This window comes from Myotis lucifugus, unplaced genomic scaffold, assembly GCF_000147115.1.
Source record: "Myotis lucifugus unplaced genomic scaffold, Myoluc2.0 scaffold_366, whole genome shotgun sequence".
Classification (NCBI taxonomy): domain Eukaryota; kingdom Metazoa; phylum Chordata; class Mammalia; order Chiroptera; family Vespertilionidae; genus Myotis; species Myotis lucifugus.
The window spans coordinates 653,289-674,265 of NW_005871414.1; positions in this window are offsets into that span (position 1 = coordinate 653,289).

Below are 20,977 nucleotides of genomic sequence, written 5' to 3' on the forward strand. Positions count from 1 at the left end.
GCACTTCCCAGGGCTCAGCCGGGCCGCAGTCAGGCCGGCTCCGCCGCAGCCAGGCCCCGCCCCCAGGCCCCGCCCCGAAACCCGAGGCCCCGCCCCGAGCCCGCCCCGACGTCCTGCCTCCGCCTGCAATTGGGATCAGCCCAGCCCTCCCGCAACCTTCACCGCGTGCGCCCTCGGACCTAGGGTCCCCACTGCTGCTCCGTTGTCTTCCCAGGAACATGCGTGGGGTCCCGGCCATATGCCAGGCCTAGGGGGTACAGCGGCCAGCAAGATGGAGGGGGTCCTAAGTAGAGAAGAAAACAGACAAGACCCAAGAAACAGCCGGTAGACAAAATGCTGACAAGTTATGATGTGTTGGGAGGCGCATGATAAAAGGAATTAGATGGAGAATAAAGGGAGGACTCTGCTTCAGATGCAATGGCCAAGAAAGACCTGGACACTCTGCTTGTGGCAGAGGACCTCCTGGCCTTGCCCTCCGTGGGGCAGGCGACTCTAATAAGATCACCTGTCAGGCCTGGTGGGCAGGGCAGGGCAGGGAAGGGCGGCCAGGCCTGAAGGGACAACATGGGCGGCCAGATAGGAAGAATAAGGGCAGAGCTGACTTCAGCAGAAAGGAAGGACCGGTGCAAAGGCTCTGAGGCCTAAAGGAGCTGGTCTTACTAGAGTCTGGGCACCATATTGTCCTCTTTTCACCAGGAAGGAAGCCAAGACTGCAGAGGGTGGGGAATTAGGTAAAAGTCTCAGACCTAATTTGTCTCCAAAAATAGGCTCCTTCAAAATCCCATTCGCTCCTGCAAACCAGATCTCTGTCCCCTTCCTGGGGGGCCGTTGATTTTGCCATTTCTTCTCCACCAGGATAACCGCCGGCCTCAGAAGCTCGCCTGCTGCAGTCTGCGTGTGCGTGAGCTGGCTCTGAGGTTTAACTTTTATCCAATGATTATCACACCCAGATCTGATACTTGGTTTTTCTCTGAAAACTTAAATTGATAGGTTAAATAAATGACATATGCTTCATCAGCATAATTGGGGGCTATATGATCAAATTCAAAAAGACTAAGTGATTTTACAGGAACATGTGTGAGAAACATAATATAATGATATGCATGATATAATCCTAATTTTACTTTTAGAAACATAAATATAGACAAATATTTTGAAGGAAATGTAGAAAATCATTGATCATAGCTCTCTAGGTAGTAGCTTGGGAATGTTAGTGACATTACTGAATGTTCTTCCAAATTTCCTATATTTTTAGAATCAATATTGAATTTACAATCAGAAAAATATTTTTTAATTCAGAGTTTTGTTTTTGTTTTGTTTTTTAACAAAAGAAAGACAATACCAAAATTATTCAACACTCAGATCTCTAGGATTTGGTGTCACTGAAAAATCCAGAACTGCCCTGGCTTATCGGGGATGTCCTTCGAAGAGTCATTTCCCGCCTCAGAGCTTCCATTTCCCCAACTAAAAACAGAGAGGAATAAACTTTGTCAGTGGTTTTCACAAAACTATTCTTACGTACCTCTTAAAGTTTTTATTGCTATTATAAATTATATTTTCAAGTTTATGTTTTATAGTGTATTGATTGATGGTTATTGCAATGTGGTTGACTTTTAATTAATAATCTTATATTTTGCTAACTTGAACTCTTTTAGTTCTAAGTTTATAGGCTCTCTTGAATTTTCTATGTAAGTAAACAAAGAGTCTCCAAGTAATGACAGTGTAGTATCTTCTATTTTATTTCCGTTTCCTTGTTTTACTCACTGACTAAAATCTCTAGCACAGTGTTGAATTGCAGTAATGGTGGTGGACATTTCTGTCTTGTTCTTGACTTTTCTAACATGTTACCATTGAATATGATGTTTATTGTAGGTTTTTTATAGATATCTGTTACTGGTGTAAAGAAACACTATTCTGCTGTGTTATGAATGGGCATTGAAATGTATCAAATGTAGGATTTTTCACCCTAATGTAACGTATTACAATCATGGATTTTATTACAATAAACTATCCATGCATTCGTAGAATAAACTTACTTTTTTTAAAAATATATTTTATTGAATTTTTATACAGAGAAGAAGGGAGAGAGAGAGTTAGAAACATCAATGAGAGAGAAACATTGATCAGCTGCCTCCTGCACACCCCCCACTGGGATGTGCCGGCAACCAAGGTACATGCCCTTGACCGGAATCGAACCCGGGACCCTTCAGTCCACAGGCCGACGCTCTATCCACTGAGCCAAACCAGTTAGGACTAGAATAAACTTACTTTGATGATGCATTATTTTTTCACTAAAGCAGCTTCTGTAGGACTGGAGTTTCCTGTAATTTGGATTGCCTATAGATTCCTTCTATAAATCATCTTGGTTTAGGGCTTAGGGGTGGAAAGCATTTATGCTGACAACCCCAACCCACAACATTCAATCTGGCCTCTGGGCCCACCTCTCCACCTAAACAGCTCTTATGGGGATACCAGGAAGAACCTCCTCAGATCTCCCCCTCGCAGGCCTCACTGAGAGACAGACTCTTCCAAGCCCTGCTTTACTCTTCCTCCTGCCTCTGTAGCACCTCCTCTCGGCCTCGTAGAGTCGTTCCTCCTCTGCCATTACCCACCCCTCATGTCCAGGCTCGGTCAAGGCCATCCTCTCCTCTCTGTCTCTTCCTCTCTGTGGACTGATTCAGACACTTCCGTGGATTCTATTATTGTCTCTAAGCCAAAAGGTTCCCAAACCATACCTCCAGCCCAGGCCTCTCTCTCGACTCCAGACCTACAGATGCATATTCTACAGCCCCAACTATGTGCCAGGGACTGTGCTCAGTGCTCTCACCTTCTGGGTCAGTTCTCTGTCACCACATAATCAATTATCCCAAAATTTAAGGACATAAAACAACAAACATTTCTTATCTCATGGTTTCTGGGAGTCAAGAATTTGGAAGTAGATGAGGTAGGTAGCAGATCTTGCAGCCTAGATGTCAGCTGGGGCTGCAGTCATCTGAAGGCTTGCCTGGGGCAGGAGGATTCGCATCTAAGCTCACGCCTGTAGTTTTCAGCAGGAGCAGTAGTTCCTCTTCACATGAGCCTCTCCTGACAACATGGCAGCTGGCATCCCCCAAAGCAAGTGATTTAACGGAGAACAGAAAACCACAAGGTCTTTTCTAACCCAGCCTTGAAAGGGACATACCCGGAGTCTTGTGGTCTCACAGACCAGCCCTATTACAGTGTGGGGTCACCACACAAGGCCGTGAATACCAGGAGGTGAGAATCAATGGGGTTACTGTATCTTGGAGGTTGCCCACCACACCCTCACCACAGCTCTGAGTGCAGGTTGCCCACATCATCCCAGGTCCAGAGCAAAAAACAGGCGAGAGGTGAAGCCAGTGCTCAAGGTGACACGGCCACCTGTGAGAAGAGAGCTTTGACCACAGCTCTGCCCAGCCCCCCACATTTTTTCTGCCTCCACAGTCCATCCTCCAATGGTCCACCACCAGCCTCCTCACCTTCAAAACGTGCAAGCCTGAGCCCTCTTGCCTACCACCCCCAAACCTCCCAGGCTCCCAGCTCAGCTCAGCAAATGATGCCACCATCCTCCCATCTGTCCGGCCCAGAAGCTTTGAGTCATGACTGCTCCTCCCACCCCTCACTTCCTAGTGCCAGCTACCCCAGCCCTGCCAAGTCTTCCTCCTTAGTGCAGCCTGGGTTTCCCTCTCCTTCTCCCTCCATCTCCACCACCATCACGCTGGGCCAAGCCACCCACTTGTCCATCCAGGACATCTGCAGTAGCTCCTCCCTGGCCTCCCTCATTCTCTCTGCCCCCACAATGCCCATCTGCCCTCCTCTCTCCAGCATGAGTCACCTTTAAGAACACAAAGCTAGTGTGTCACTCTGTCTGCTTTAAACTCCTTCCAAGGCTCCTATTGCATGCAGGATCCAGCCCAAATTCCCTTCTGGCCCCTACTCCAGCCTCCTCTTTGGTCTCTCTTCTCTCTCTGGGGCCCCAGCCCCTCTGGCCACATTATGGTATCTGGGACCCACTGCAATTTTTTTTCACTTTGGGGCCTCTGCTATGCCATTCCCTTAGCCTAAAATACTCTTCCCCAAGCTCTTGGCCTGCCTGTCTCCCCATCTTCAGCATATTGTCACCTACTCAGAGAGGCCTTTCCTGACCTCCCAGCCAGGCTGATGTCCTCAGCTACAACTTCCACAGTGCCTGTGCTTCTCGCTCCTCACCTCACCGCTCCTCAGCTGAACTGTGAGCTTCCTGAGAGCAGAGGCTGTCTGTCTGTCTGGCCAGCAACAGCACCCTAGAACTTCACACACTTAACACACCATATCCAGCCAGGGACAATGTTCAGTTCCTTAAATGAAGCCCGGGATCCCTCGCCTCCAGGTCTTTGCACATGCTGTTCCTTCTACATGGATGCCCTTCCCCCTTGTCCCCCAATTTACTCAGCTAATCCCTGTATATTCATCAGGAACTAGGGTCACCAGATTTAACAAATAAAAATACAGGACACTCAGTTAATTTTGAATTTCAGGTAAACAACAAATAATCTTTTTAATGTAAGTACGTCACAAGTATTGCATTAAATACAAGCGTCTGTATTTCACCTGGCAACCCTAGTGGAACCAGCACCAGTTCTGCCTCCTCTAGGAGGTCTCCCTGGCCTCTACCCTGCTCACTCCCAGCCCAGGCTCCCAAACCCCTCCCCTGCTCGCCCCTACTCAGCATGAGCGCTCACTGTGTTTTGAAATTGTCCGTTACCAACAAGAATGTGACCTCCTTGGCAGGAAACTGCTCCTCGGTCTTCGCCCAGAGTCTCTCCTCACCTGGGCCAACCCTGGCCACAGGACGTGGTCACTAAGGTTTACTGAGTAGAGAAATGAAAGAGCATCAAAGAGAAAAAGTAAACAAGATGGGGAAAGGAATTAGCAAGTGAAACTTGGCCCAGAAAATGGGATGAATCTCTTGGCTGATTACCCACAGTGGGGAGCTCCTCCTTCCCACCCCACCTCTATCCCCTGCCTCGTCTCCTTCAGTTAGAGCCCACCTCCCCCCCCCCACCCCCTTCACCCCCCCCACCTCCCCCCACCCCCTCAGCCTCAGGAAGTCTTGCTCTTGCGATTGGTAGAGCAGGAATGCAAAAAGAAGTAGTCAGTGTCCCTTTAAGGATTTTTCCAAAACAGCCTCTTGAGTATACAAATGGGAGCCCCTGTGGGGAGCAGGGAGGAAGTGTAAGCCTCTGCCATGGACTGGAGGCTGTGAAGATCCCCTGGGTAAGGAGGCAACCCCAAAGGTTGGAGGTGTGGCTGCACTGCTCAGAGAGCTGTGGAAGTTTAAGCACCTGGGGCTGAACCTACACTCTGACCACCTGTGGCCATCCAATGGTCTCCCACAGCCTCTCCCAAGTTGGAGATGGTCCCTAGGGACCCCAGAAGGTGAGGGATCCTAAGCAGCTAACTGCATGGATTATCTGGACCCAAGACTTAGTTGAGCTCCTTCCAACTACCCCTCCTGGAGTAGTCTGAACAGCCGAGGACCTGGCCAGTGGAGAAACCCACTTCCTCTGCCTCTCTTGGTGGTGGGTTCTGTGTGTGTGTGTGTGTGTGTGTGTGTGTGTGTGTGTGTGTGTGTCCCTTTCTCCCCCTCAGTCCCCTGTGGTCCTTGTGCCCCTGGTTTCACCAAGCAGAGGTTCTCCTAAGTCTGATAAAAGACGCTCCTTAGCCGAGGCCGGTTTGGCTCAGCGGATAGAGCGTGGGCCTGTGGACTGGGGGGTCCCGGGTTCGGTTCCGGTCAAGGGCATGTGCCTGGGTTGTGGGCACATCCCCAGTGGGGGATGTGCGGGGGGCGGCTGATCGATGTTTCTCTCTCATCGATGTTTCTGGCTCTCTGTCTCTCTCCCTTCCTCTCTGTGGAAAATCAATAAAATATATTTTAAAAAAAAAAGACGCTCCTTAGCCTTTTACTCCCTGGTGGCCCTGCCTGGGAGACACATTGCTAACCAGTCTCCCTGCGTCCTCTCCTGGGACCGGTCCCAGCCCCTCTGCCCTCTGCCCCAGCCTCTGGCACATGCCGCCCGTGCAGCCGGCAGTTTCCAGTGCCTCCCCCACTGCCAGCCATGGAGACGCTTTGGCGAGTTTGACGAGAGCATTTTTCCTTTTTATAAGGTTTCTAATTACCTATTATTTCTGATCTTCTCTTTAATCAGCTTCCAGAACTCTGCTGGGAGCTACAGAGCCAGGGGGAGGAATCTGGTTCTCACCAGTGTTGAGAGAGAGGCCCTGTGGTCGTCCTTGGATGTCATCATCCCCTTCACCATTATGACTGTAATTAGAGAGAATGGATCTGACCAGGAATCAGCAGCTCTGGCTTCTGCCTTTAGTCCCAGGAGTGTCTCGGAGCCACATCTGAGAAGTCACAGGCCTTGCGAGTCCTCATATGTCAAGAGGGAATAAAGCTGTCTGGCCGTAGCATGGCCAACTGGCATGAGGAGGCGAGACGGCTCCAGATCCTGAGTTCGCATCCTCCCTGACAGCTCGCTAAATGCTTGGCAATATGTGCGCGTGTGAGTGCTTGGGTGTCCTGCCCCATTCCTAATCCAAACCACTTGTCTGCACGTGTTTGCTAGTTTAGCATGAGCCAAATTCACCTGCAAAGACAGCACAGCTCCTGCCCTCCTGCCCTGTCCCTCCTAAACTGGGTCTCTCCAGGTTCAAGGCCACTCTTTCCAGCTGTCTTCCTGCCTGGATGCCCACCCCCCTCTTCTACCTAGTGAGGGGGCACCCATGCACCACCCCACCTCCCAAATGCATCACTTCTGTCAACAGTTTGCAGAGCTCTGAAATATGGTTGTGTCGCCTTTAGTGAGCTCCTATGTTTAACACAAGGTGGACATAACAATAGTTGTAAAGCTGCCATAGTGCAGGATCTGTTCATGTTCCGGGAGCTTCTGAAATAAAAGGTATGATTAAAAGACAGGAATGTTATTTTAAACCTATTGTAATGTCCCTTGAGTTTTGTGAAGATGGTGGGGGTTCAACACCTTAGCTTAGTGGTTAACAGTGGATCCATTGTTACCCAGCAAAAAAAAGGAGAGCGTCATGCAGAGAAGTAACTATAGTAACCTTGTGAAGAGCCGCGATTCGGATTCAGAATTCTGTTACACGTGTCATTTATTTCCAGGTCCCGAGACACAGCAGAGCACACTGGGTCAGACGCCAGCTGGCTCTCTGGCTCTGTCACTCCCCAGCAAGGACACTCACCTGCCTCCGCCTCAGTTTCCCCAGCTGTAAAACGGAATAAAACAGCTCCCAGGCAGGGTTGTTGTGACAACGAAACGAGGCAATTAAAGTATGAAAAACTCCGATAATGCAGTGCCTGGCATGAAGGCAGCACACAATAGATTGGTAGCTCTTGTTATAATAACTAATTGCTATACTGCTGATTGGAAAGATAAATATAGAACTGAAACTCTGGCAGACAGCAGGAGGACCAGGCTGAGAGAGAGGGGACTTTTTGAGGCTGATGACTTGATTGTTCCACCAAGTCCTCTTAAAACATCCATTTATTTTTTGCTGCAAGTTGAATATTGTCCACGAGTATCATTGCCATGAATAATTAAGGAACAATGGCGTCCACTGACATTCTTTCAGCACTTGTGTGATTAGCTAAATATATCTTCCCGTAACCCTTTCTGTATTGGCACCCAAAACCTAACCCCCTAACATCACGAAACTAAGTTTGGCAGGCTGATATAATTATACAAAATAATAAACAGGAAAGTAATACATTTTTGTTACTTGGGAAAAAATGGTGTCCCCATTGGCTGTTTTTTTCTTTTTGTAAATTTTGTTACTGGGTATAAGATTCAGTAGTGCACAAAGCATAAATGAATGGCTTGATGAATTTTCACAGAATGAACATACCCTCATAGACAATACCCAAATCCTAAAAAACAAACAAACAAACAAACAAAACATCATGAGGACTCCATAGCCCCTCATGTCCCTTCCTGGATGATGGTTTCTTTTTCCTTTTCTTCTCCTCTCTCTCCTCCTTCTTCTTTGAGATGTACTAGTAATTTACAGCCATAAAATATATCCATTTTAAATGTACAGTTTGATGAATTTCTCTAAATTCATAGTTATTCAACCATCACTACCATCCAGTTTTACAACACTTCCATCCTCCAAGAAGTTCTCTACCTCATCCCAACTGGTTTAATTCCATCTCAGTGGTCCCATTAGACTCGAGCATGCAACCCCATCCTGCCCGTTGGAATGTGAGGATATATCTGATAGAAGGTTTCTGGGGAAGCTTTCCTGGCTCCTAAGAAGAGGACATTGGAATAAAAGGCCCCTGTTCTACCTCTGGATATTGCTGGGTCTAGACATGATGCATTTACCTGCTGCTCCAGTTAACCTGTGACCATGAGTTGATATAGCCTCCTCCAGAGGAGGCTGAGAAAGAGCTGGGAAAGCTGGGTCCTTACACCACCCGTGGATCAACCCTCACACCTTTGCATAATGTATTTTCTTATTTAGGCCAGTTTGGGTCAGCATTTTCTCTTCCTTGCAACGGAAAACATGCTACGGATCCATCATCTTTAAGCTGCACTGGTAAACATAAATTCTGAAATCTATCCAAAGGGGCGGCAACCTTTACTTAAAGAGTTTTCAGAAGGACCCTAAGTTTAAAGTTCAAACTAACAGAATATTCTGATGAGTTTGATTTAATTAACAGATCAGCAATAGACATTGAGTGCCTACTGTATACAATATCCCTGAGGTAGGTTTTCTCATTTTATGAATATTTGTGGAGACTCAGAGAGGTATGTGGCCAGCCCAGGTCACACAAACAGCAAGTGTCAGAGTCAGGATTTAAAAGCCAAGTCTGACTGTCTTGCCTAAATCTTGCAGGACAGCCCATCCATGGGAATGGCTGGGAGCTGGGCAGCCAAGAAAAGGAAAGAATTGAAGAGGTCTCAGTAGGCATTTTTTTAAAAGTAGAATAGAAGGGTTTTTATTTTTTTAGAGAAGACAATTCCACCAGCAGCCTCTTACTTCTGTCACATCTGAACCAGACACAAAACTATTTGAAAATGCAAAATTGCTTGTGAGATGTACAATCAATCAGTCAACAAATATTTATTGAACTCATAATATAGGCCTGGCAGCTAGAGTAACTGCTGGGTGCTGTTTTATTGTCCCACTGAAAGGCCAGACCGTAGTACAAACTCCAGAAAAACAGAAATTTTAAATGCTACTCTAGGCTTCCAGGTGTTTTTTTGTTTGTTTGTTTTTTAGCATCTAAAATGCAGTTGAACACTACTTATAAATAAAGGTTTGGACTCTAGCCCTGGCCGGCTGGTTGGGCATCATACTGTGCATGGGAAGGTTGCCAGTTGGAGGCTCAGTTCCTGGTCAGGGCATATGCCTGGGTTGCAGGCTCCATCCTCAGTAGTGAGCATGCAGAAGGCAGCCAATCCATGTTTCTCATATCAATGCTTCTCTCTCTCTCCCCCTCTTCCTTTCTCTCTCTCCCTAAAAAAATCAATAAAAATATTTTTTTTTAAAAAAGATTTGGAATCTTCTGTCAGGAAGACTGAGATTCAAATCCTGGCTTTTCCACTCCTTGCTGTGTGACCTTGAGCAAGTTTCTTATCTCACTGGGCCTCAGTGTTCTGATCTGTAGAATAGAAATAATAATAGTACCTAGTTGAAAAGGCAGTGTGCTGATTGAATCAGACAGTGCCTTGTTCAGTACTCAATAGAATTGGAGAATATTACTTTTTATCATTTTATCATTCCTTTGGAAATAGCAGGTGCTTATGATGTCCCACGCATAAACACAGAGCTGGAGTTAAAGGGAGACCTGGCTGGGGCCTGGATTATGTCGGAAGGCGTTAATCCACACTGTTGGTTCTTCCTGTGTTTTCCTTTCTTCCTTCCTCCATTCGAGAAGGAAGCTGATTTGGGAATGCTATCTGTAGTCTAGAAACCTGTGGAAGGTGTGCAATCAGCCACCAAGACAACCTCGGAAAGATTCCTGGGGCCCCATAATGGCAGGAAAGCAGCAGAAGACGCTGGAGCGAAGGGGGTCACCTGGGCAGGGCCAACCATGTGACTGATGATCCAGAGCTAGAATCATCCCCTCTCTCACCCTGGCTTTGCTTAACCCCCAGCCCTGTGTGATACTCGGTGTGTGTGTGTGTGTGTGTGTGTGTGTGTGTGTGTGTGTGTGTGTGTGTTGCCGAGGAGCGGGAGTGCGTGTCCAGGTGCCGTTAGAGGCTTTAACCAGCTTAACAGGGCTGAGGCCTGCGCTCAGAGTGGAGTTCTAGGAGAGAAAGCTTTATTTCTTGTCCTCCTGAGTCGTGGACTGAATCTCACACCGGCTACGGCAAGAAGAATTCAAAGCTGCTTGTTCCTAGGAGACTGGGGTAGATTCAAGTTCACAGATTCCGGCAAGAACAGAAGAGAAGGTAAACCTATAGTCGCCAGCCCAGGCCCATTACGAGAGGAGAGCACGCTGGTGGCAATTGTCCAGAGGCCTTTGGTCTGGGTTTGGGCACAAACAAGGAAGCAAGTGAGGGAGAGGAGGAACAGATGAACACACCTGGCAGAAAACTACCACCATTCACAGCCGTTCCCACCCTTCTTAGTAAATCCAGAGAGTGGTGCTTGCGGCTGGGGTTTAGCAATTAAAACTGTTACGCCGCAACACCTTTCTGCTTTAAAGTGGTTAAGGCATGGGGCTTGTGAATGCGTGGATTTGACGGCGCAGCCTTCTGTGCAAACATCTGGCGCTCTGCCCCTCCGCGGGTGAGACGCCAGCTCAGGTTTCATTATTGGCCCCCGAACCCTGCTGTGAACCTCAGTTCTTTCTCAGAAGCAAATGGAACTACCAAATCTCTTTAAATCAGTGCTGACAGCCTAAACCCAAGTTTATGAGGCTCCAGGCCAAAGAGGAGGCCCTCCGCTCCAGGGCTGCACCACGAGGTGAGCAGCTCTGCCTCAGATGAACCAGAGCCCAGATTCCACTGTTTTCATCACCTTAACATTTACATTCTGAGAGCCTGGGGAAATGGATCTATGGGACACGGAACATTAACCTTTGCTATAGCAAGTCTTTGCTCTCTTCAAGAGCCGATCATGCTAGCCTGGAAAGGTCAAAATATGGGAGGAGCTGAGAGCAGTGAAATCTCAGCAAATCTTAGAGCTCTTAGGGACTGTAGCCACCATCTAAATCCGCTCTCATTTTATGCATGAATAAACTCAGGCTGAGGAGAAATGGGGAGTTTCGCAAAGTCACATTGCTAGGTGGTCCATGGACTGTGACTGGAGTCCACGTTACCCGACTCTGCCTGTTCATTCGCTCTAATGAACAACTGTTGGTTACTGTTTAGAGACCTCTGTGGGTGCATAGGTCATAGTGGGGAACAGCGCCCCAACCTCCCCTATGGAAGTGAGACAATCCTCAAACCCCTCTCCCTGCTTCCTAGAAGCAGGGATGTGATCTAGGGCTAAGCCAACAGGGCATTCCCATTCAGCCCGCCTGTAACATCTAACCTGCCCATGGCCACCATGATGGTGCTGCCCTAGGAACAGACTACTCTGACCAGAGCCACGCATCCTAATGATAAATTTACCTGGTGACCAGGTCACTCAGTGACCCATTTGCATAATAAAGTTGACCTAAAGTTCAGGCCTTGTTTGAGTATGTTTGCATTCCTTTGGCGTATTTTTTTGGGGGGAGGGGGCACATTTTTGGCATTTTGACAGATTAAAAAAATTAATTTCCTCTAAGGACTTTTTCCTCCTGCTAAATTTTGCATTTCTGATTAAGTATTTATAAAATGTGTCACCTTTTATAAACAATGAAGTTGTTCTTATTGTTGTGGGCATCTTTTGAGAATATGTGAAGTCTGAAACTCTAGGAGACTTTTTTGCAAGTTTGTATAGACTCTTCCTTCTGGCAGGGCCCTCAGCGACCCCCGGATCTGACTCTGGCTTCAACAGGTTTGGACGGAACAAACCCAGGGATGCCCCTTCTTCCAGCCTCCAACCACCTTCCACCCTTTTTTCCAGTGGCCACCTTGGGAAGTATCTTAGCCATCTGAGACCAGCCAACACTGCTTTTTGAGTTTAACTCCTTATTGCTGAGCAACCATGAGCTCCCCAATTCATCAGAATTATTCCCCTGAGGTGGAGGCCACCATCAACCGCCTGGCCAACCTGCATCTGCGGCCTCCTACACCTACCTCTCTCCAGGTTTCTATTTCGACTGCAAGGATGTGGCTCTGCAGGGCATGGGCCACATTTTCCTGGAGTTGGCTGAGAAGCTCAAGGGCACCAAGTGTCTCTTGAAGATGCCAAACCAGCCCGGCAGCCACACCCTCTCCCAGGACACACAGAAGCCTTCCTGAGATGAGGGGGTAAAACTCAGGAGGCCTTGGAAGCCACCGTCGTCATGGAGAACCTGAACCAGGCCTGTGGCTCTGTGTGCCTGGGTTCTACCCGCACAGACCTGCAGCTCAGTGACTTCCTGGATGAGCCGGTGAAACTCATCAAGAACATGGGCAACCACCTGGCTCACCTCCTCAGGCTGCCGGCCCCCAGGCAGGGCTGGGTGACTATCTTCAAAAGGCTCACCCTCCAGCACGACTAGGAGCCTCTGGAGCCAGAAGACTCTGAGGGGCTCTTTGCACCCCCCTGGTGTCTGGCTTCTGCCTGAGCCTCTCCCTGCCAACACCAGGCATCCTTTTAACCGCCCTGGAGCCCTCTCCCATGCCTTGGACCAAATGGAAATAATAAAGCTTTCTGCAGGAAAAAAAAAGACTCTTTCTTCAAAGAAACACTGAATTTGAAAGTTTTGAGCACAAAATGGGAGTGCCCTTGGTCAGCAATTGATCTGACTTGAGCAATGGAATGAGACCAGCACAGCTGACATTTAATGCTAATTAATGTCTGACTGCAATGACTATACTAAACCAAATATGTAATACTGGGTTCATATTCCATTCAAGTCCATTAACAAATATTGAGCTTGATTATAATAATAAAATAAATGTTGCCGAAACTGGTTTGGCTCAGTGGATAGAGCGTCGGCCTGCGGACTGAAGGGTCTCAGGTTCGATTCCGGTCAGGGGCATGTACATTGGTTGCGGGCACATCCCAGGTGGGAGATGTGCAGGAGGCAGCTGATCGATGTTTCTCTCTCATCGATGTTTCTAACTCTCTATCGTTCTCCCTTCCTCTCTGTAAAAAATCAATAAAATATATTTAAAAAAAAGAAACTTTCTAAAAAATAAATAAATAAATAAATATTTCTTAAAGGCCAACATGCCAGAGGCTGGGCTGGACACCTTACTTAGGTTTTCTCTTTTAATTACACTCCCCGAGGGGAGGGCCTCCTCCTTGCTCACCATTGTGTCCTCAGCTGGCCCCTAGCACACACTCTATAACTGTTGCCAGAATGGCTGAATGGCCCCATTAGCTGATACTGTTATTACCTATCACCTCAAATGCACAGGTGAGGAAATTGAGGCTCAGGAGTTACTTGTCCAAGGACATCAGGTAGGGCAGCATGTCCATGACCCTGGAGCCTGCACTCCTAATGCAGGGGAGTGTGACCTCACCCCTGTACTCTAACAACTGAAACTGGGCTGGCGGGGGTGGAGAGGGGGAGGACATATACATATACAAAGCAATCTTAATGCTACTTGTGCTGGGAGCTGGGCATGGGTTTGTAGATGGGTGAGGTCCCTGGGAGAGAATGGTTCTGAAAAGACTCTCTAAGTTCTCTAAATGACTATTATTGGGGGTAGAACAGTCCAGAAATAAGCCCAACCCCCATGGGGAAACCTGGGACAGAATACAACCCGGGTAACACCCCAGTGACCTACGCAACGTGTTGTAGTTTCCAACAAATCATTAGCTTGTTGATGAGGGGGAAAGTCATTCTGAAAACCTGAGACATCAGCATGGAACCTTGTAGACCAGCAAAGAGATTAGTCTTGACCTCTTTTTTTTATCTAATGTATATTAAATTTATTTTTCTCTAGACATTAAAATTGTCTCAGATTCTCATGTGCTCTTGGCCTAATGCCATTGTGCTAACAGTAGCCAACATTTTACATAAGAAGAAAACTGTGGTTGGAAATGTAAAATGGTACAACACTCTGGAAAGCAATTTCTTTTAAAACGAAGCATACACTTATCCTACAACCCAGCAATCACAGTCCTGGGCATTTATCCCAGAGAAATGAAAACTGTGTCCACACAAAAAACCTGTTCATAACTGTTCATAGCGGCTTTATTCGTAACAACCCCAAACTGGAAACAACCAAAGTATCCTACAACAGGTGAATGATTAAACAAACTGTGGTACATGCATATCATGGAACACTGTCCAACAATAAAAAGGAGCAACCTACTGATACAGGCAATAACTTGGATGGGTCTCAAGGGCATTATGCTAAGTGGAAAAAACCAATCTCATGCTGTATGATTCCACTTATATAATATTCTCAAAATGACAAAATTATCGAGATGGAGAACTGGCTAGTGGTTGCCAGGAGTGGGGATGATGGGAGAAAGGGTGGGTATGACTGTATCAGGGCATCAGGGGGAGAGCTCTGTGGTGATGAACAGTTCTGTATCCTGGTTGCAGTGGGGGTCACTCAATTCTACACAGGTGATAAACAGCACACACCTGCATTGTACCCATGTCAATTTCCTGGTTTTTATATTATACTATACTTCCCCGAGCTGTAACTATTGGGAGAAAGTGGATGAAGGCTACAAGGGGCCTCTCTGTCCTATCTTTGTAACTTCCCGTGAATATATAATTTTCAAAATAGAAAGCTAGAAAAAAAAAAGCTGTGGTTGAAAGCATCACCTGATTTCTCAGATTTCCCTTCATAACCATTCTGCAGAAATTCGAATAAGATGGAAAGATGGATGTGCTTCTCATATGCAGAGAGTTTCTTTATTCCTTTTACAGCTTCTTAATATTCCATTGCATGGCTGGACCATATGTATTTTTTTACCCAGACCCTTACCCAGGAATATTTAGGTTATTTTCCATTTTTTTGCTATTATAAAGAGTTATTATAAATATTATTATAAATAGTTACCACAAATCATCTTATTTCACCCACTGCTTTTTGGACTATGTTTGAAGTACATATTATTTCAAGTGGCAAAACTTTTATTGATTTCAGAAAGGAAAGGAGAGGGAGAGATAGAAACAAGCCCGCAACCCCGGCATGTGGCCTTGACTGGAATCGAACCCAGGACCTTTCAGTCCACAGCCGATGCTCTATCCACTGAGCCAAACCAGTTAGTGTGCAAAACTGGTTTCTTAACAACTATGCTATATTCTATAGTTATGGTGTATATTAAGCAACATAGAATTTTTTTCAAATCGCCTCAATTCTGAAAATAAATATTTATATACACATTTTTTATTTGTATTTTTATATACACATTCTTAACGCAAAAAAGTTTTAGTCTACTTCAAATTAGTGTACATGTTCAACATTAATAAAAACTTTTCTATTTGATTAATTTAAACTAGTCATTTACCCATTGGTGGTGACTTAAATATTTTTTTAAAACTTACACACTCATGATTATAATACAGTTCATTTTTACACAGATCCAGAGATAAGATAAAATGCAAAATCTTGTCTCCCTAAACATAACTACACACATATAGAATAAGCTTGGTGTTATTAGTTCAGAAACATCTCCAACCCCCGTGTTATATAAACAAAATGTATTTCCTTTAGTAAAAACACTTTTTATAAACCTAGCCAAGTAATCAGCATCAAAATGTTTGCGATGCTATGAAATGTCTCATGCCTAGAAATGGGGCGTTTTATTCAGCCTCTAAAAGTTCACGGTACAGCATGTGGGTGAATATTTCTGGGCAACCTTCTCTTTTAGCCTTTGCTGCTGCGAAGCCAACATGTGGGCTCTGAGTCTGAGTTTTGCAACCCACAAAAAATGTGGCTAAGGCCAAATAACATAAGTATTTATACTTTGTAGTCCTCGTCCGTCCCCCCCTCACCTCTCCCTCCTCCACCCCTGAGTCACGTGGTGGCGGTCCTAACTGGTTTCTGTCCCTCTGGCAATTTGTTGCAGCCAGTCAAGTGGAGCGAGCGCCCTCTAGGGGTCAGCTTCTGGAACAAAATCGTCAGGACAGCAGGAAAAGGGACTGTGGGGTTAACCTGGATGGCCTTTCCTAAAACAGCTGCGCTTCTAAAACTTCCATAAACTAAATTCTACTAATGCGGTATCAGAAATAACCTAATGGCCCTAGCCGGTTTGGCCCAGTGGATAGAGCGCCGGCCTGCGGACTGAAGGGTATCCGGGTTGGATTCCGGTCAAGGGCACATGCTGGGTTGCGGGCTCAATCCCCAGTAGGGTCCATGCAGGAGGCAGCCTATCAGTGATTCTGTCTCATCACTGAAGTTTCTATTTCTCTCTCCCTCTCTCTTCCTCTCTGAAATCAATAAAAAAATTTTTAATTAACATTTATATGCCACTATGTGGCAGACACATTCTAGCAGCTTTACAAACATTAACTCATTTAACCCTCATAACAGTCCTATGAAGTAGGTACTATTATTATCCCAATTGCAAGAGATTAAATGTTTTGTTCCCCCAAAATCTGTACGTTGAAACCTAATCTCCAATGTGATGGTATTTGGAAGTGGGGCCTATTGTAGATGATTAGGTCATGAGGGCAGAGCCTTTATGAATGGGATTAGTGTCTATAAAAGAGCACCCAGAGAGCTCACCCTTCCCATCATCTGAGGACATTAAGATGACTCTCTGCCCTGGGGGGTGTGGCTCAGTTGGTTGAGCATTGTCCTATGCACCAAGAGGTCAGCGGTCAGGGCACATGCCCAGGTTGTGGGCTTGATCCCCAATAGGGGACATGTAGGAGGCAGCCAATCAATGGTTCTCTCTCATCAATGTTTCTCTCTCTCTCTCCCTTCACTCTCTAAAATCAATAAAAACATATATTTTTCTAAAAAGACGACTATCTATGAACCAGGAAGCAAGCTCTCACGAATGAATCTCTTGGTGCCTTGATCTTGTACTTCCCAGACTCCAGAACTTTAAGAAATAAGTTTCTGTTTAGAAGCTACCCAATCTACAGTATTTTGTTTTAGCAGCCCAGACTATGACATGCACTTAACAGATGAGAGAGCTGAGATATAGAAGCCACTTGTAGTACAGATCTCAAAGTAGAAACATGTGCACATGAACTATATTGGCCAGAGTGTGAGGAAATTGGCACTTTCAGATATTGCTTGTGGGAAGGTATGACAATACTGAACACAATTTAAAATGCAGTTACTTTAACCTTGAGATTCTTCCTCTAGAAATTATGCAGATGCATTTGCATGAGTGTGCAAAGACATATGGGCAAGGCATTCCAATGCACCATGGTTGTAATAACAAAGACTAGAAGACTAGGGCATAATGTAATAGGACATCAGTTAAATTAATTATGATGTATAGCCACACTGAAAGCAAGTGAGGGAAATCTACTTACACTGACATGCAAAGTCCTACAAGATGCATTCCTAATGAAAAAAACAAAGCATAGGGCACTGTGCGTGTCTTAAAGGCTAACATTTAAGCCGAAGTACCAGGTTCCAATTTAGGGAAGACAGAGTAAACACAGTCCACCCTACCTATCACAATGACTGCAATTATATATAAATCCTTTCAGAATGCATGGAGCAGCTATCTAAGGATGCTGAGTTAGGGAAAGAAACCAGAATCCAAAGGTGCACCAAACTGGTGGGAACTTCACAATTTTTTCCCTCAGTATTGCCCAGTCTAAACTCAAAGGCATCTGCTCAAAACCCAGAAGGTTCATCAGGTACAGATAGGAAGAGCTCCAAGAGAAGCCCTTCTTTTCTGATCAGAGGGTGTGTGTGTGTGTGTGTGTGTGTGTGTGTGTGTGTGTGTGTGTTTGGGGGTGGGAGTACCCCATCTTGGTTTCTGTTTTTCTTTTCTCTGTTCTCCCCTGCACCAGCCTGCAGGCAACACCTTGGTGTTGGGGGCAGCAGTGTGTGGGTAGATGCTTAAAACTCTAGAGGAGCTGTGGTTCTAGGAGCGTGGAGAGAATCCCATTGCTTTGTTTCTCTTCCTGTCTTCCTTTGGTTCCAGATGCAGACACAGTGGTGGGGAAGTGCACAGCAGAGCAAGGAAACAAAAGACCCCCCCTCAAATTCACAGGTTTAAGTGCTAACCCTCAGTACCTCATAATGTGATAGGGTTAGGGCCTTATACTTGGTAATTAAGGTAAAATGAGCCCAGCAGTGTAGCTCAGAGGTTGAGCATCGACCTATGAACCAGGAGATGGAGGTTCGATTCCCAGTCAGGGTACAAGCCCTGGTTGCAGGCTTGATCCCCAATAGGGGGCATGCAGGGGGCAGCCGATCAATGATTCTTTCTCATCATTGATGTCTCAATCTCTTTCTCTCCCTTTCCCTTCTTCTCTGAAATCAATAAAAATATATTTTAAAATAAAAAGGTAAAATGAGGTCATGAGGCTGGGCCCTAATCCAATATGACTGGTATCCTTATAAAAAGGAATTAAGCCCAAGCCGGTTGATAGAGCAGCAGCCTGCAGACTGAAGGGTCCCAGGTTCAATTCTGGTCAAGGGCACATGCCCGGGTTGCAGGCTTGATCCCCAGTAGAGGGTGTGCAGGAGGCAGCCTATCAATGATTCTCTCTCATCATTGATGTTTCTATCTCTCTCTCCCTCTCCCTTCCTCTCTGAAATCAATAAAGAAATATAAATTTTTTAAAAGAGGGATTAAGACACAGACATGTACATGCACATAGGAGAGACTGTGTAATGACAGAGCAAGAAGGTAAGGAGGGAGGTCTAAGGAGAACCTGCATGCACCTTGATCTTGGATTTCCAGCCTTCAGAAATGTGAAAAATTTTATTTCTGTCGTTTAAGCCACCAGTCTAGTATTTTGTTACAGCAGCCCTAGCAAACGAATACACCCATCTGTGGGAAACTGATATAGGGTTAAGCCTCAGACTGGCCTGCTAGCAAAGTCACAAACAAGTCCTAGCTTAGAGGGCACAGTCCTCTTAGCATAATTAGGCTTGACCTTATAACACTCCCTAGATCTTATCTGGGAAAGCTAATGGGATGAGGAAGTGCAGGAAGTGTAGCCATGGTCAAAACAAGTGAAACTCACAAGAACTGTGTAACTATGGTAATCACTACCTTGTTTACCTCTCACTATAAAAGCTTGGTGAGGCCTGAGCACAGTGGAAGTCCTTCCTCTTGAGTTGGACTTGCTCGCCTGGTCCCCCATATTCCCAAATTATCTTGTGTCTTTTCTATTTCATTTGTGTGCGGCTCCACTTCCAGACCCGAACCCTGAACCACGCAGGACGTGGAGGGAAACACTTACGACATCTGGCGCCCGTCGGGAACTCTGGAAGTGAAGGTTTCGCTAGAGCGAAAAAACAAAGTTTCACTGGCAAAGTGAGGAACAAAGAATTCACCATAAAGGTAGGAAAATTCACCGTAAAGGTGAGGGGTTATTTCACCGCACACAAACGCCCACAATCAGCTACAGTGGTCCGGAGCTGTAGGCGGTGTGGGAACGTTTTCTCAACCAGGCTAACGGGGCAGGATTCGGCTTTAAAAAAGTAGATTGGGCTTTTAAAAAGTAAGAAACTTTATTATAGACTTTTGAGTTGCATGCTTAAGGAGTTAAAGTTTCAGAAGGTAATCTCTTATAGTTTTTTTTTATGTGTGTGTATTATTATCGAAAATAAACCCTTGGTTTCTTGAAAAAAGGTACATTAGATCTTAAAAGTTTGCCAAAAAGTTAGAAATCGAAAAAAGGTCAGCAGCAGGGAAAAACTTGCCTCCAAACTGTTTTTCCTTGTGGAACACAGTATTTCATTTGCTAGAGCCTTTAAGAGAGGCCAAGGAGGATAAATCTCCTCCCCTGCACCCTCCGCTCCTAAAGAGGAGCAGAAAGAAAAGAAAAAATGAGAGGAATGGCCTTCATGGCTCCCTCTACCTCCATGTCCTAATTAATTCTCCGTTAATAGAATCACCTGTGCAAAAACGCCAAATTATAAAGAAATTGGAATATTAAAAGGTACTCCTTTAAATCAGGCTGGAAAAATGAGTGCCATGGTCACCTCAATGTGGTTTCTTGTTCAAATTAAAATCTTAATTTGTATTTGGAATCTAAAATCTGTAATAAGAAATGAAACCCTGCTGCCGGGTCTGCCTCTGGTGTGGAGAGATTCAAAGGTGGCAGGAAAGGGCAGAGCTATAAGCTCTCCCACAATGAGATTACTTAATGTTTTATTTAAAAATTACCGGAGAACATCTTATGACAACCAAACTTTGGCTAAGATAACCTTGGGTGCTAGCCATGACTTTAGAAAGCGAAATAGGAAAAAATTTAAAATTTCCTTTTCTATTAAGCATGACTTTGGGAAAAATACGCCATCTGAGTCATTTGCTGAAACTTCCCCCAAAGCAGGATGTGGGGGAAGGGAAGAAGGGAGCACATGGTGATCCAATATGGACGCCCCCTCCCCAACTATTCTAATTGAAAAGTTTTACAAAACTTAAAAATGCGTCTGGGATTTCTGTGCATGTGTAAAGAGAAAAGCTGGCTTAAAACTAATGCGCGCAACTGTCCTGTTTTTGGACATTTAGATAGAGTTTTGAGCTGAATTCTCTTTACAAATGTACAGAATAAAACCCAAGACTGATTAATTCCTAAGAAAAATGGTGTATTTGACCCAGGGAAGAAATGCAGGCTGGTTCTAGCAACAAGATTGTTATTTTTCCATAATAAAGTGATTTTTGAAATGTTAATAAAGCCTGTTCCAAAATTAATCTTAAAAGCCTCAAAAAAAATTCAGTAAAATTGTCTGTTACAGAGAATTTGCCAAAG